The sequence below is a fragment of the Triticum dicoccoides genome, chromosome 2A, assembly GCF_002162155.2.
Source record: "Triticum dicoccoides isolate Atlit2015 ecotype Zavitan chromosome 2A, WEW_v2.0, whole genome shotgun sequence".
In the NCBI taxonomy this organism is placed as follows: domain Eukaryota; kingdom Viridiplantae; phylum Streptophyta; class Magnoliopsida; order Poales; family Poaceae; genus Triticum; species Triticum dicoccoides.
Window position 1 is genome coordinate 768,864,698 of NC_041382.1, and position 9,711 is coordinate 768,874,408.

At 40.4% G+C, this 9,711-nt stretch overlaps 1 pseudogene; it reads right to left on the reverse strand.

Annotated features, from left to right (window-relative positions):
* Positions 1-6,474: 6,474 nt before the first annotated feature.
* Positions 6,475-7,706, reverse strand: LOC119352414 (annotated as a pseudogene).
* Positions 7,707-9,711: the final 2,005 nt, after the last annotated feature.

The following is a 9,711-nucleotide window of genomic DNA, read 5'->3' on the forward strand; positions in this document are numbered from 1 at the left end:
GGGGCGAGAGGCGGCGGCGCGATGGGCGCGGCGCGTGGGGGCGACGGCGGTGACGGCGATGACGGGTGGCGGGGGCGACGGTGGTGACGGTGACGACGGGCGGCGGGGGCGGCGAGGGCGGCGCGCGATGGGCGACGGGCGCGGCGAAGAAGTTGGATCGAGAAGAAGTACTGGTGGTCGATGAAACTGATTTGTTTGTAAGTGCCATATATATAGGAGGGGTCTTTAGTACCGGTTGGAGCCACCAACCGGTACTAAAGGCCAATTTTCGTCAGGCCAAGGGGCGGGAAATGACCCCTTTTGCCGGTTCGTGCCATGAACCGGTACTAAAGACCCCCCCTTTAGTACCGGTTGGAGCCACCAACCGGTACTAATGGTTGTGCGCTGCCACCGGTGGTGCACAAATGTTTAGTCCCACCTCACCGAGCGAAGGGCAGCCGCACTGGTTTATAAACCCAGCCACGGCTGCTCCTTCGAGCTTCTCTATATAGCAGGCTTCTGGGCCTAACTAGGGCGCGCTGCCCTGTGAGTCTGCTGGCCCTTCTGGGCCTGCATTTGCACACCCAAGGTCTGGCAGGCCCACTGGGCAGCCCGCCCACAAATATTTTATATATTTTTTCTTTTCTGCATTATTTATTTTCTTCTATTTATTTTTGAGTATTTTTTATATAGTTTTTTTTATTTTCTGCATTATTTATTTTCTTCTATTTTTTGAGTAATTTTTTGTATAGTTTTTTTCTTTTCTGCATTATTTCTTTTCTTCTATTTCTAGTTTATACACGAAGTGCATCCAGTTTTTGCCGTGACCCTCTCTACTCTTTCGCACATGCTATGTGGGTGAAATGATGATACCATGCCAAGTTTCAACATTTTCAGAAGTCATTTTGTAGTGATTTTCAATTTCACGGTCATTTAGCTCTCTAAACAATTAGGTAAATGACCGAAAAACAACAAATAATGTCAGAACATGTTGGAAATTGATGAAGTTTCTTTGAATGTTGCATACTGAACACAAAAGCAGTCCGAAATTCAAATAAGTTTAAAAAACATTGAAGTGCCCATGTAACAGATGAGTTCTCATCCGAAACCCTGATACTCCGAAAGAGTTTGTCCAGTTTGTACACGAAGTGCGTCCAGTTTTTGTCGTGACCCTCTCTACTCTTTTGCACATGCTATGCGGGTGAAATGATGATACCATGCCAAGTTTCAACATTTTCAGAAGTCATTTTGTAGTGATTTTCAATTTCACGGTCATTTAGCTCTCTAAACAATTAGATAAATGACCGAAAAACAACAAATGATGTCAGAACATGTTGGAAATTGATGACGTCTCTTTGAATGCTGCATACTGAACACAAAAGATGTCCGGAGTTCAAATAAGTTTAAAAAACATTGAAGTGCCCGTGTAACAGATGAGTTCTCGTCCGAAACCCTGATACTCCGAAAGAGTTTGTCCAGTTTGTACACGAAGTGCGTCTAGTTTTTGTCGTGACCTTCCCTACTCTTTCGCACATGCTATGCGGGTGAAATGATGATACCATTCCAAGTTTCAACATTTTCAGAAGTTATTTTGTAGTGATTTTCAATTTCACGGTGATTTAGCTCTCTAAACAATTAGGTAAATGACCGAAAAACAACAAATGATGTCAGAACATGTTGGAAATTGATGATGTCGCTTTGAATGCTGCACAATGAACACAAAAGAAGCCCAGAGTTCAAATAAGTTTAAAAAAACATTGAAGTGCCCATGTAACAGATGAGTTCTCGTCCGAAACCCTGATACCCCGAAAGAGTTTGTCCAGTTTGTACACGAAAGTGCGTCTAGTTTTTGTCGTGACCCTCTCTACTCTTTCGCACATGCTACGCGGGTGAAATGATGATACCATGCCAAGTTTCAGCATTTTCAGAATTCATTTTGTAGTGATTTTCAATTTCACGATCATTTAGCTCTCTAAACAATTAGGTAAATGACCGAAAAACAACAAATGATGTCAGAACATGTTGGAAATTGATGACGTCACTTTGAATGCTGCATACTGAACACAAAAGAAGTCCGGAGTTCAAATAAGTTCAAAAAACATCGAAGTGCCCGTGTAACAGATGAGTTCTCGTCCGAAACCCTGATACTCCGAAAGAGTTTGTCTAGTTTGTACACGAAGTGCGTCCAGTTTTTGCCGTGACCCTCTCTACTCTTTCGCACATGCTATGCAGGTGAAATGATGATACCATGCCAAGTTTCCACATTTTCAGAATTCATTTTGTAGTGATTTTCAATTTCACGGTCATTTAGCTCTCTAAACAATTAGGTAAATGACCGAAAAACAACAAATGATGTCAGAACATGTTGGAAATTGATGACGTCGCTTTGAATGCTACATACTGAACACAAAAGAAGTCTGGAGTTCAAATAAGTTATTAAAAATGAAAAAGAGGTGCAATGCTGGTTAATTTGCTTCAAGCCATTCGGAATAGTGTAGACTACACTGCACATAGCTTAGTGCAATCTATGCTATTCCGCAAGGCTTGAAGCTAATCAACATGCAGGTGAGCATTGCAACTCTTCGTCATTGTCTGTGCACTCACGGCTTATAAACCGCTAATACTGCCTCTCTCTTGGCGAGGTGGGACTAAAAATCAGCTTACTAAGAAACTCTAGCATCGGTTCAGGGCATGAACCGGTACTAGAGGTCTTCGTGGGGGCCCTAGCCTGACCATAGCCTGACACAGCCTCATTAGTATCGGTTTGTGGCATGAACCGGTACTAAAGGTTGCCCACAAACCGGTACTAATGATGCCCGCCCGCCTAGCCGTTGGAACCGGCACTAATGGTCACATTAGTGCCGGCTCAAATTCAAGCCAGCACTAATGTGCTTCACATTTGACCCTTTTTATACTAGTGTATTTCAGTTACTGGTTATAGTTTCTTTTAGCTAATTCAAGTTTGGCATTAGCAATCTTTGTGATCCAAGTATATTTTGTCTTGGAAGTCAGTAAATTCCAATGAGTCATCAGTTGATAAAAGTGATAGACAAAACTGGGAGAAGCTCGTCCACTATATATGCTTTATTCTGTCAGTTCACATTGTAAAAAAGGGTACTGAGCATTTCTTATTGTGTTGATTCAAATGATGTTCTATATATCGCATTGACACTTTTATAAATCCAATGTTGGTGTTTCTCCAAAAAGAAAACAAATGATTGCTTGTTATGCCTTCAAATATAATGAACATGCTCTCACCATTCTGGATTGGTTTCTAACTAGAGGGTCATTCGACCATTTTTAGTTTTGGGCCTTGTGACGCCATATACCTCCATCGATCTCCAAATATGACATTCGCCGCCGTCACAAAGAGGTCACCCACTAGATTTAGTGAAAGAAAGTGAGAAAGTGTCATCCCAACTAAATTAATTCTCCTGTCATCACATGAATCTGCAACAAAAGTCATGTCACGCCTCTTTTGAAGCATGCCTGATAGAAAAAAATTCATAGAATTTCTTCTTTCAATTGTTATTTTTTGTCATGTAGTTCCTCTAGTTGTTTTGTTGTTTGTGCGTGATATAAAACAATCCATCTCTTATATATGTGAAATACTTTCTATTAGTAATAATAATGAAAAAATGCATCTCTTCTAGTGGTAACTATACAAAAAATGGTGTTCATGTACCTAATGAAAATATATAGTGCATGTAGTACATATCAGGCTCCGTATAATAATCGAAGTATTGGCACCATGGTCGCAAGGTCATCGGCAATTTATATCCAAGACTAGACGGATGGACACCTTGGATCTCAGCCGATGGAAAACCTACTAGATACTGCAAACCCTGGGTACCTCGGGCACAACAAACTGTGTCCACGACATATAAGGATACCAGTATCGTGTAACCACAAATACACGTTCTAAATAGTAGTTTTCCGTCATATGGTGTTCTAACTTTTAGTTTTAAGTTTCTAAATCAGTTCATTGATATTTTTAATGATTTATTAGTACGTCAGCTAGCCCATGTAGTTGCACACATTGATAATTTGTGCCATTTGAAGACTGAATAGTATGTGGAGGATCTCCTCCTGCTGCTGCTTGAGGGCCTCGCGGAGGATCTTGGCACTGATGGAGGAGGGAACGAACTCCTTCTCGGCCTGGTGGCGCTTGGTGGCGCCGGAGCGATGGCGCTTCCCAGCGTCGGCCACTGCATCGGCGTCGGCGTCGGCATTGAGCGGCAAGCGGCTGCCCTTGGGCTGCTTCTTGGAGGACTTGTGCTTCTTGTCGATCATGGCCGCTGGATCGGGCCTTGGTGGTGGTCTGCCGGGTAGGAATCGGGCCGGCGGGGGACGAAGGTGGGGAGGGAGATGGCGACGCTGCGTAGTAAAACCCTAGAGGAGGAAGGAGGATGGCGGATTGGAGGGTTTTGTTTCTATGGACTTGTGGACTTGTGGAGGCCTCGCTCGTCATTGCTGGGCCTGCTTGCTTCTTCTCCTTGCTTAAGGGGCCGACCCATCATGTCATTCTTAGGAGGCTGGCTAAACAATGCCTCAGATTTTTTTTGAATGATTTGAAGATTGCTCGAATAATGCATCAGTTAAATGTGGTGTTTTGAAAAAGGGAAAACGGAATACAGATGTACAGTACGCCAATCCATGAGAGTGTTAAGATCATATTTCAGTTACTGGTTATAGTTGCTTTTAGCTAATTCAAGTTTGGCATTAGCAATCTTTGCGATCCTGGTACATTTTGTCTTGGAAGTCAGTAAATTCCAATGAGTCATCAGTTGATAAAAGCGATAGACAAAACTGGGAGAAGCTCATCCACTATATATGCTTTATTCCGTCAGTTCACATTGTAAAAAAGGGTACTTAGGATTTCTTATTATCTTGATTCAAATGATGTTCTATATATCCCATTGACACTTTTATAAATCCAATGTTGGTGTTTCTCCAAAAAGAAAACAAATGATTGCTTGTTATGGCTTCAAATATAATGAACAATCAGTATATATGCTAGTAGTGGCCTTCTACGTCATGTAAGTGCCTTATTTTTGAAATATATAATTTCGCATTTGATTCATATCTATGTTATCTAGGTAGATGACTAGGATCTCTCTAGAAGTGCCAACTAGAAAACAAGCCGACATTATGAGAGAAAAGGTATACTTATTATTTTCAACTATAAAAATATGACTAATAAGGCAGATTCGTTCAAATATTCCAAATACTCGGATGATGATTTTTTATTAATCCAACAGTCCCAACATCAATCACTATGGATCGGTAGCTTTCTAACTTAAGGGTCGTTGTGATCCATTTTTGGTTTTGGGCCTTGTGATGCCATGCCTCGATAGGTCTCCAAATATGAAAGTCGCTGCCGTCACAAAGAGGTTATTCACTAGATTTAGTGAAAGATGGTGAGCAAGTATCATCCCAACTAAATAAATTTTGTTGTCATTTCATGAATCTGCAACCAAAAGACATATCACACCTCTTCTGAAGCATGCATGATAAAACAAAATTTCATAGAATTTATTCTTTCAAAAGTTAATTGTTTGTCATGTAGTTCCTCTAGTCGTTTGTTTGTTTGTGCGTCATAACAAACAGTCCATCTCTTATATATGTGAAAACTTTCTATTAGTAATAATACTAAAAAAGGGTCTCTTCCAGTGGTAACTATACTAAAAAATTGTGTTCATGTACCCATTGAAAATATATAGTGCATGTAGTACATATCAGCCTTCGTATAACAATCAAAGTATTGGCACCATGGTCGCAAGGTAATAAGCAATTTATATCCAAGACAATGCGGATGGATACCTTGGATCTCAGCCCATGGAAAACTTACTACATACTGCAAACCCTGCGCTTCGGGCATAACAAACTGTGTCCACAATAGCTAACGATACGTGTATCACGTAACCACAAATACACGTTCTAAATAGTAGCATTCCGTCATATGGCGTTCTAAGTTTTAGTTTTAAGTTTCTAAATATGTTCACAAATATTTTTAATGATTTATAGTATATCAGCTACCCCTTGCAGATACATGGGATGATAACTAGTGCCATTCTAAGACTGAATAGCACTACAATAGCGGCGATGGATGTAGTGAACTATGCATTTATTTTAGGCTGATGTGATTACTACCTCCTATAGTTGTATGTTGATGGGGTAAACACGCCACAAGAGATTTTGGTATAGATAATAGAGTTTTGAGCGCATGCCTTTTGTACATATAATTTCAAGTAAATAAAATATAATACACAGTTGTAGGTTCAACCAAAATTAGAAATCTCTCTGCGTAATAAGAGTACAGAGCCCTTGATTATAGTATAATAGTACATCTCTCTCCGGGGCACATATGAACCTTAAAATAAACATAAATTTACTTATCGAAAAGCTAGATACAAAGGTGACACAATGGATATATATCTCAAAGAATCAACCTTCTAGCATGCTTGCCATGGTAAACTACATGTAAAAGATGATTTAACTTGACATAGAGTCCATCACATATTTGATGTCATTAGCGATATTCTTGGCATCTGTTGCGATACCAGCTAATCCTCTGCTCGCCAACCCAGCACAGTAGAGCCCATTTTCACCTTTCCAATGATTTGGATATTTTTGGATGGACAGTCTGTTGCCATTCAACATGCTCTCGCCATTCTGGATTAAAAACACATAGCCTTGTTAGCAGATTTAATAATGGTTACACCAAGAAAACAAACTCAGACATGTTCAAACACAAGCTATATTACCTTGAGCCACATATTTGTCGTGCTTTTGTATCCAGTTGCAAACACAATTGCATCAAATGACATTCTTTTACTGCATTGAAATTTAACTATGTTGCCCTTGATCTTACTAATGCTCCCTTGAACCTTTAGGAGATAAAAATACAATGACAACTTGGCATATCAAATCAACATATGTTATATATTTATGTCATGTCAAGGATATACTTACTTTGATGATGCCTTTTTTGATCAATCCAACAGTCCCAACATCAATTACTACAGATCGGCCTGTTTCTTATTTGAGGGTCATTGGACCCATTTTTGGCCTTGTGATGCCATGCTGTGACATGTCTCCAAATATTAAATACGCTGCCATCACAAGGTGTTTATCCACTAGATTCAATGGAAGATGGTGAGCAAGTGTCATCCCCAAACGAATTAATTCCTTTGTCATTACATGAATCTGCAACCACAAAACATGTCACACCTCTTTTGAAGTATGCATGATAAAAATAGAATTTCTTCTTTCGAGAAATAAATTTTTGTCATGTGGTTCCTCTAGTCTTTCAGTTGTTTGTGTGTGACATAAAACAGTCCATCTCTTTTTCTATGTGAAATACTTCGTATTAGTAATAACACTAAAAATTGCATCTCTTCTATTAATAACTATACTACGAATTTGCGCTCATGCACCCAGTGAAAATATATAGTGCACGTATGTACCGGGCTTCGTATAACAATCGATGTGTTGGCACCATGGGTCGCAAGGTCATAAGCAATTTCCATCCCGGAGTTGCCAGATCCAATGACCAATACATTCTTGCCAGAGTAGCTCTTGCCTGACTTGTAGCTTGAGGAGTGGATAACATCACCTGGAAAGCTTTCCAGTCCAGGGAACATTGGAATATTCTCTGCACTATTCTCACCACTTGCCACAATAAGAAACTTTGTCGTGAACTTGACTGTGGTGCACTTTGACATGTCCTTTGCCACAATGGACCAACATTTTTCATCATTGTCATATGTGGATGACTCCACGCTGGTGAGATACTTTGGTTGAATGTTGAAACGCTCAACATAGTCATCCAAGTACTTCACAAACAAGGTTTTTGGTATGTATGTTGGTGCATCTACAGGTTATGACATGTGTGGCAACTCACGGAACTCCTTTGCGAGATGCAGCTTGAGGCGATCATACGTGCGGTTGTGCCAGAGTGACGCGCTACAGCTCTCGCGCTCGACGATGGCATAATGAATTGAGAATTGGCTAAGGCATGCTGCCGTTGCGAGGCCTGCTGGCCCAACACCAACAATCAACACTCTAACACCCTCCATTTCAAAGAGAAGACTTGACAAAGTTGTGGGATAAGTTCGGTGGTAGTCCAGTGTTTGTGTGTTTGCTCGATGAACTTTGGATGACATGCTCGTGTATGGGGGCATATATATACTGGTATCCTTCATGGGCCAATCTGTTTTATGGATTGAGGGGTGAAAAGGGTAAATATTTATTGAGGCCTAATCCTACTGTGTAGGAGTATTTCCATCTAAAAATGGAGCCGTTGTTGGTTGTGAAAGCGTGTACGGATACAAAATAGGTAGGAAACACACCGTTGATCGATTGTTGGTATTGGAAATTTATCGACCATCTTTTTTATGTGTAGATTAAAGAATCTTCATGTTAATTTCCATTCGCATCGTCGCCAATGACAATTACTACTCTAATAATATTCAAGTGTTTCTTCCTCTTTGTATACGATATAGGATATGATAAGGATAAGTCTGATTTCCAAACACACATTTATAGGCAAAGTCCTATTGCATTTTCTCTAGTTAATATAATGTGGATGACAAAAGGAAACAATCATCTCAGAAGGATTTGTTACCAACCATCTTAACCGGTTTTGTCGGTAAGTTTTGCCTCCGGTTGAGTTGACGACCATTGCCATACCTTTGGTGTCAACACAACGAGCCGTTCGATGTTGTGAACAAAAAAAAGTGGAACTTTAGTTCAAATATTTGAAACCACTTTTTTTAGTATAAATTCGTTTCTATGCTGAACACTCATTTAATGTGAGGCCATATTTCAACTTTGGTACATGCATATTGTCCTATGCCTGAACATCAAATTGAAAGCTCATTGTATTTTTAACTCCACACACCAGAGTGTGGATATATTTTGTTAAAAAGATAATAAACCAATTTACTGAAAATCAAAATTGTCAATCCTGTCTCAAAGCGGTTTTGCAAACTTGTCTGGTTCCAAACTGACTGACACAGATTAATCACAATTGTACACAACTTCCATGCAAAACTGAACTGGAGAAGTGGAGCACATACAGTTCATCGGATTTTGATTTGCCTAACAGAATAATCCACTACCTTCTGTGACTTACATTTAGCATGCGCAAACTGCAGACTGAACGTATCAAACATATGATTACATTCGACTTACGACTGTCGAGTCCAAATGATTTCAACATCTACCAGACTACCACGCTGCCTCCTGCAGTTGGATCTTCTAAAGACTTGTCTGCTGGGTAGGTATATTCAGGCCTTCCTCACATGAAGGATCGTGTGGTAAAGACAAGTAGCATCTTCTCTTCTTTCCAGATGGTCACTTCCCTTGGATCATTTTTGCCTGCGGAGGAACTCCCGCATTTATTGGTGGAACTCCCCACTCACTATCAACCGCATCTTCTTCGCGTCCTCCCACAACAAGTACCCGTTATCCCTTGCGTGGTCACAACATTGGTTAAACATGTCCTACGCAAACATGTCATGCTTTGAAATGTGTCCAAGCATCGTCCATCCGCAAGGAGCTGGAAGGGTTTGATGGGTGAAGGGTTTATTAATCCAACAGTCCCAACTCAATTTTTTTGGGTCGGTTGGTTTCTAACTTGAGGGTCATTCGACCATTTTTGGTTTTGGAGATCGATCGAGGTATATGGCATCACAAGGCCCAATACTGAAAATATTGAACAAGAAG